The following is an 8188-nucleotide window of genomic DNA, read 5'->3' on the forward strand; positions in this document are numbered from 1 at the left end:
AAATGGTGGGCATGTAACGTATTCTCTTTTGGTGATAGTCCTTTATCTTTAAAACGGGAATATTAAGGCCTAATTTGTAAAGATGTTAAGAGAATGAGCATAAAAAGGTAAGATCTTGGCACGTGACAGGTGTTCAGTGACTTATTTTCAGCTGTCCTTTAAGATCATTTCCCATTGGAATGGTTCTTTCTGAGCAAGATTTTCTTTTATCCAGTTCATCAAAAGGAAGTCAAAGTGATTGATGTGGCTTCACTGAACACTCAGTGAGCTATCTGACTTTGGGGGGATATGCTGACTCAACCTCTCAAATGTCAGTGACTGGTAGAGAGTTTCGTCTTAAAGAGGGTCTTACTGTAATTGAAAAATTCACGTCTGCTCTGCATGTGAAGGGAGGACACCCCTTCAATGCCTGCATCTGCTGTCGCTACGATGCCTCCAACAGCTTGCTGCCACATTTGTCAGAACCCATCTTGCCTGTGGGTGCACTGTGTCTATACTCTGAACAGACCATTGCCATCAGCAGTGACTTGCCCAGGGAGGCCCAGCAAGGCTGGGGCCCAAAATGAAAGCCAGGCCTGTGCGTGCCTCCTTGTCCCCTCAGCTGTCTCCTTCTGACTTGCTTCTCTTCCATTTTGTGGTGAAGTGGTTACAACTCCGAACCAAATAACCAGCATAGTTTCCTGGAGGAACGCCTGTTTATCATTGCCCTCCAATGATCACAGAGTGGTTGGATGTCATCCCTCATGTGAATTTCTGTCTTGTGAAGAATACATTTAAAAAAACACTTGTTTATTATGCCAAGTGCTGGGATAGAAACTTACGTGGGATGTCCAGATAAGCTTCTGAGGTTTTATTCTATCAATTGTGCAGACAGGAAGGCTGAGCTCCAAAGCAATCACACTATTTAGGAGAGGAGACAGGATTTAAAATAAGGTGTGTCTCGCTCCTAATCCTTTTTTCCTTTACTGAAGGTTTATTAACCCACGTGGGGCCCGCTTCTGAGAAAGACAGCTGCTTATTTCTAGGTAGAATCTGCTCTTATTTTTCTTTTATTCCCAGACCCCATCACATTTTATTTTTTCTAGAAACTTTACTCTGACATTCCCTATTCTTTAAATGTGGCTTAGTCACCAGAGCGTATTTTCAAATAATTAGGGAAAGATACAGCGCCAGCTATACCCAAGTGCCAGTCTGTTGGCGTGAAGTTTTTTTAATACCCGTCTCGACTCCATGGTTTGGGTTTAAACAGAAATTTATTCTGGAGGCTTTAGCAAAGCTTACTTCTTTTGCCATTCCCTCTTAGTAAGCCAATCCTGGATGCTTTCCTTGCCACGGGTACTTAATGGCAGAGTACATCTTGTCACCATCCAAGGCAGATCCTTTTGAGTGGCGTATTCTCGTGGCTGGAGGGAAAAATCTGATCCAGATCCCACAAAAAAACAGATGGAGTTTTCCATGCAAAACCCTTACTCTTGGATTCCTGGCTAGTGGATTTCTGTTTTTCAAAATTGTGGGGGTTTTTTTTCCCTTCTTGACTCTTACTGTCTTTTATCTCAGGAGTAATGTTTGATATCTCAAGCTTAAATCCCAAGGTGTAATTGGGATAGATCATTAGAAGGATGTATAAGACTTGAGACAGCTGTGACTAGATCAGGCATATATTATACTCAGTCCAAGTCCTATATAAAAGAATGTACTAAATGAAGTACCACGTACCAAATAAAAGAATGGTGGATGTCAGGGGAAGTAAGCTGAAGGCTGTTGGCTTTTAGGAAAATGATGATGATTTGATAACTGGGCTGTTCAGACTTAATGAGATGATGTCTATAATTGTCTTAAGTGTAGGGCTTTGTTCCTCTCAAGTTCTCGGTAAATGGCCTTTACTGTGAGTGCCAGAGTCAATGTAGAAAAATGGGAAATCAGATGAATCAGTGATTTCCCAGCTTTTGCCTTTATAGAACATTGTTTTCTAAGAACCTAAATGGACCCAGATCTAACGGGAAAGCATTTAATAAATTATAGTGATTATTATTATTGCTGTTGATATTATTATCGTAACATCAGCATCAAGGGAGACAGTTAAGCTGTCAGGTGCTAAATGCAATGATTGTTACATGCACAGTGGGATTAAATGAGCCCCAAGGGAGAAATCTGGGTGTTTCCCATCTTTGTTAAGAGAAGCACAAAGTTAAACAAGAGTTTTGATAGTACTGAGAATTTCTGAGTTCTGATAGCAGCTGTGCAATTTAATTTCTTGCAGCCTCATTTGGTCCTCAAGGATTAGATATAATAATATTTCCCCAAATTGCCCAATAGGAAGTCTTGCACCCGAGTCCTGGCCCATGACTCAAAATCATCTCAGGAGGATGCTAGGAAATGTACAGTTTGAACAAACATCCCAAGTGATACTTATAATTAGGTAAGTTTGGTAAACACTAGGTTGGAACAATCTATAAAGGCCATCTGCTCTAAAATTCTGCGAAAGTAAGAGTTTCTATTAAAGAAACCATTTTTGCCCAATCTCAATGACAGAGTAAGAGCTAGTAAGTCCTGAATTTGGGTTCCATTGGCTCTGTGTATGTGTGCATGTGTGTATTGTGTTTGTTCACATGTGTGCTGTGTGCTTTGCTTGTGTACATATATGTGCGCACACGCGTGTGTGTGTGTGTGTGCGTGTTGGGGGCATCAATATAACAATAAGACGCTTTAAAAATGCTTAAATCCGAGGTCATCACTCTCTAGGCTGGTTTAGGAATGGCTGGACCAAGGAAGGAGAGATGAACAGATGACTTCATATTGTCTCTCAGAAACCTATGATTCCATGAGAACGACACAGGTTTTATGCATGATCTGTCCTGTTTACCTCCTCTTGCCTGCAGTCAGTGAGTCATGAAAAACCAAAATTGCTATTGAAATGTCAATTTGGAAGATGTCTTTGTTTTAGTTAGAAGGATTTTTGTGGAAATATGACTTAAGCTTTTGTGTCTCAAAAGATGAGGTGGATTTCCCTGGGAAAAGACTCAAGAAAACCCAAGGAAATGGGAGACTTATTTTGTATTAAATATTTGGAAAAAGACAGGAATCTCAATCCATTAGTCATAACCAAATGCCCAGTGATGGTGCTCCTTCTCTGATGACTCTCCTGGAAAGATTAATGGTTCTTTACTGTGACCTTTCCTTTCCACTCTGGGCTCCCACCTGCAGTCTGAGTTGCCTATTTACCTCATGGCTGAACTATTCTCGGAGTCAACTCTTCTGCTTTAATAATCTCTAACCTATTCCCACTCCAATCCATTCTATACACTCCTGCCAAAATAATCTTCTTGAAATTCTACTTTGCAAACATCAATACCTTTCTTAAAACTTCAATGGTTCCTATTGTGTTTATAGGTAAATATTATAAAATTAAAGATTCTCAGATGGGTAGAATGTCACAATCATCACGGTTAGCTCCTCAAATCCAAACACCTTTGTCCGGCATTCAAGGACCTCTTATTTACTCTATATGTTAGTCAGGACTCCTGTTTATGAGTTACAGAAACTGGCTTCAGTGAGAAGGGAAAGTCAGTGGTTCACAAAACTAAATAACAGGAACAGAAAATGTGGCTAGAACCAGGGGCTTGAACATTATCAGGATTCCTTGCTTGTCTCTTCTTCCTTGTTCTCTCTGATAGTTTTCTTTCTCTGCAGCCTCTGGCAACTTTAGACTCATACTTTTAGACATTTTCATTGGACAGAAAAAATTTTTCTTTAAGTAATTCCAAATGTACATTTGGAAGGTCTCTCACTGAATGCCTTGAGGGTAGCTAAAGGAAGAGTTCGGTGTACTGAAAGAGAGGCTGTTATTGTCAGACCCCATTGGAACTACGTGGTTGAGTTGGGGGCTGGGTGGGATAGAGTAGTTACCTAAAAGAAGCAAGTGCTTACTAGACTAAACTGAAGAGTTCTGGGTAGATAAAGCAGTTAGTTTCACAACTCACAATAAACTTCTGTGTTACTAATAAACTTCTTCAAGCTTATTTTATAGTACTCCTTAAATTTTTATATAAACTGCATGAGTCTAGACAGTGTTTCCTCAACATGTTATGTACATTTTAGCCTCTGTGGCTTTTCCAATACAATTCCTTATATCTACATCCCACCTCATTCTCTCTGCTTGAATGTGCCTACAAGACCGAGCTGAAGTTACTGCTTCTTGGCTGCACTGGGCTTCAGAGTTGACAGTTGATGAATGCACCATGTTTATGCAATTCAGCTGGTACTAAGTATATACTGTCCACTATTAGCAATTACTCTGCCATGTGAATATCCTGTCTCTCCAACTCGATTGTAGCCGTCTTCAGGACAGATGTATTTAAACTCAGTTGCAGAGATAATTGCTGCTTGTTATTATTACTGTTAAATCCCTGTTTTATAGTTTCCTAGATTTGAGGGGAGAGAAATTTGTAAAATAACAGCAAGAAAGTCAAAGAATTAGAGCATATAGTTGTATTCAATATCAACAATCATAATTATACTAATTGAACTGATAGCAGCCGCTATTTTAAACTTTGATCAAGAGAAGAGAATAATAAAAGTTTGTCCCTCAGATTGAGTTTGGGTGTCAGTTTAGGAAACATCTCCAGAGGTGTTAAGCATTTTGAAAAGGAGCTACTCCTAGGGCTATCCGTCTCTGCATTGGCAAAGAAGAGCATAGAGTTCTCTTTTCTCAGAGCTCTCCCTTTCTCTCACACCTATTTCTATACCTGAGCATAAACACCTTTATGTTTGACAGGGATAGTTTCACAAATAGCAAATTAGAGCAACACAAGACTATGCTCCTGGGAGTAATGGTAGTTTGCCGCTGTATCTCTTGCTTAGAGCTAGGTGTAAAGTGCACTGTATTTAGTACAATAATTTGGCACTCAAAAGTATTAGTTTTGATGGAACAAATGAGATTTTCAATATATGCATAAAATACTGAAGATATTCCTTTGAATAAGATGCTAAACAAAATAGGTAGAATAGAAAATCATGGTTAATGAGTAAAAACTTATTGGAATATTTCATATGACTGGTCTGGAATAAGGATTTCAAAATTATTTCTTGGTCTGTATTCTTTCATCCATATTCCATCAAAAATACTTCACAACTTGTGTAAGGTTCTGGATGAACAACAGGACACAGTGGGTCGGGCTCATGAGGATAGTTTAAACTCCCATCCAGTCTTTCACAAGCAAGTTCTTAAACAACAGAATTGACCAGGTTCTAACTTCCTCCTGGGAAGGATGCAGAGAACTGGAATTAGTGATGTTCTCAAACTTATGACAAAAACCAAATGAAATCCACCTTCATGACAAGGAGGCTGTGCATGCACAAGGGCAGGAAGTATGTGGGATATCTCTGTACCTTCCTCTCAATTCTTCTGTGAACCCCAAACTTCTCTTAAAAAATAGTCTTAATTTAAAACAAACAAGCCAAGCAAACACTCATTAGAGACCTGACGTCACAGAACAAATAACTGGCCCAAAATCTAAAAAGAGATAGTGATTCCAGGGAGAGAGGGCCTACCAATACATGCTTACTTAGGGTAGATGCCACTGGACACAAATAAGAAGAGCTCGGCTAAGATAGCCGAAAAGTTGGTGGAGGCTGTATGTGGGCCAGTGGAATTGTGTGGAACTGGGTGCTGCACACACTGGAGGGGTCTGCTCCCTTTCTGTTGCTTTACAACCTTGGCAGCTTCTCAGGTAAAATCTGAAATTAGTCCGCATATACAGAGGGCAAGGGGAGACTGAAGAAAGACATAGACCACTCTAGGTGGTAGGTAGCAGTCTTAATAAGCAAGGGAATTACATTCAAGGTTTGTCTTGGGCAAGATGAGTAGATCTCTGCACCTGCCTGCCAGATTCTTAAAGTTTAGGAGACCTTAATGGGGTTCTGTCATGTATTCAGTCCATATGGTACCAATAACACATTGCTGTCTTGGAGCTGCATCCTAGAAATGGCTCCCACTGTGGGAATGTGGAAAGAATTTATGTTCCAAGGACAGGGGACTAGGTGAGGAGTCTCTGATTGTCTGTGTCCAGCTCTCAGGTCAACCAGTGATCACGTCCACTTGATGACCTCCTCCAACGCTTTTGCAGGTTCTTTGAGTATTCACAGAACAGATCAGAAAGAACCATAAGATCTTGGAGGGAGGAGCAGTAGCCCTGTGTGTGGGGGGGGTGGTAAGACCTGTCACCCAGAAGAATAAAAACATTAATATAGCAGGGAAAGAGAAAACCCACTGGCTCTAGAACATTACTGAACGCTCATTACAGCTGAGGAAAGGAAACACATTGTGGGGAAAAGTCAATTCTTGGGACAAGGGGCAGGATTAACTCCTGAACCCACAACTGGCAGACTTCAAATGGCAAGTAACAGCAAAATGCTGCTGGGCAAGGGATGGGAAAGAACAAGAATGTGTAGACAGAAGCTCCTTGAGAAGCAGCTCAAGGGGAAGATCTAAAACTCAAACAGGCATTGATCTGATATATATCCACCACCCTAGAAACAAGCTATCTATAGGAATTTGAAACCTCTGTTGCACTGAGTATAACCATTGCAAAAAGAATAAGAGGAGAGGAGAGGAGAGGAGAGGAGAGGAGATAGATTTACGGATAAATGGAACAGAATAGAGAATCCAGAAACAGACCCACAGAAGTATAACCATATGTAAAGAAGTTGGGGGGCTTCCTTATATATCTCACATCTTATATAGAAATTAACTCAGTTACAAAGGTTAATATGAACAGTAATTAGTCATGCTGATATCACTGGCCCCTGATATGATGTGAGAAGGACCATTACCTACATGATGTTCTTCCCCCAGATCCTTAACATCAGTCTATTCATGAAAAATACATCAGAAAGACTGAAATTGAGTCACATTTTACAAAACAGCTCACTAGGGATACTTTACACTGTCTTTTTAATGATTCCATAGATCTAAAGTTGTTTTAAAATTATAAGTTTTAAAAAAAAGAAAGGGACGTGAAGTCACACACCCTATTTCCCTTGGAGGAGAAGGTTGAGGTAGAGTGAACCCAAAGTAGTAACCAGGGAAGCCAATGAAATTGGCATTTTGGTGATTTATACTTGATGCCACTAACTTTCAAATGTTTCTCAAGTCTAGTTGTGAGAGGAGGCCCTTTCGTTTTCTGTAAATCGGAACTCTGCTGGAAGAACTAGAGCTTCTGAAAGGGAAGTACGATCTCCTTGTTAACTCCTGTCTGCTGCTTATACCCTCTGCACTTAATTCCCACAAAGTTTTTCACTTCAAGTATTGCCATGTTGGGATTCCGATTTTCTGGGTTTGAGCCTCTTGACTTCACCCCTGCTTTTTATTTCCCCAGATTTATGAGTTTGTGAGGCATTTACCTGTCTAAGTGGCCGTAACCGATGTGATTTCAGGAAGGCAGGGTTGATCAGCACCAACGTTATACCTTTGTAGCCTACACAACTGGGGGATGGAATAGACCCTGTTCACAATGATATCCCCTTCTTGGTCTTTACACCAGTCCCAATCTAGGGCAACCAGAGTCTCTATCCCAGGAGTGTGAAATTTTGAACTGAAAGATACAGCAATGAAAGACTGAGGAGAAAGTGTAGGAACTTCTGGCCCCAAGGGCCCCACAGTTATTTTAATTATGTTATTTCTGAGGCTTGGATACAACCTGTATTAGTTTTCTATAGTTGTTGTGGCAAATGACCACACACTGAGTGGCTGAAAACATTCATTCTTTCCTTAATAAACATTAATAAAATACTAATTCTGTCATAGCTCTGGAGGCCAGAAGTCCAAGATCAAGTTGTCAGCAGTGCTGTAGTCACTGCAGAGGCTCTGGGGGAGAATTTGTTCCTTGTCTTCCCTGGTTCCTTGGCTTATGGCTTCATCACTCCCAACTCTGCTTCTGTCTGCACATCTTCTCTGTCTTTCCAGTTTGTGTGTCTCTTATAAGGACACTTGCCATTGGATTTAGGGCCCACCAGGATGATTTCCTCATCTCAAGATCCCTAATTACATCTACAAAGACCCTTTTTCTAAATAAGGTAACGTTCACAGGTGATGATTTGAAGATATTTTGGGGGAACACCATCATTCAACCCAATACTGCACCCTTCCAATTATTTTCTTAAACTAAGTAGTACCAGTTTTCATTACTTG

Source organism: Ailuropoda melanoleuca, chromosome 9 (genome assembly GCF_002007445.2).
Source record: "Ailuropoda melanoleuca isolate Jingjing chromosome 9, ASM200744v2, whole genome shotgun sequence".
Taxonomy (NCBI): Eukaryota; Metazoa; Chordata; class Mammalia; order Carnivora; family Ursidae; genus Ailuropoda; species Ailuropoda melanoleuca.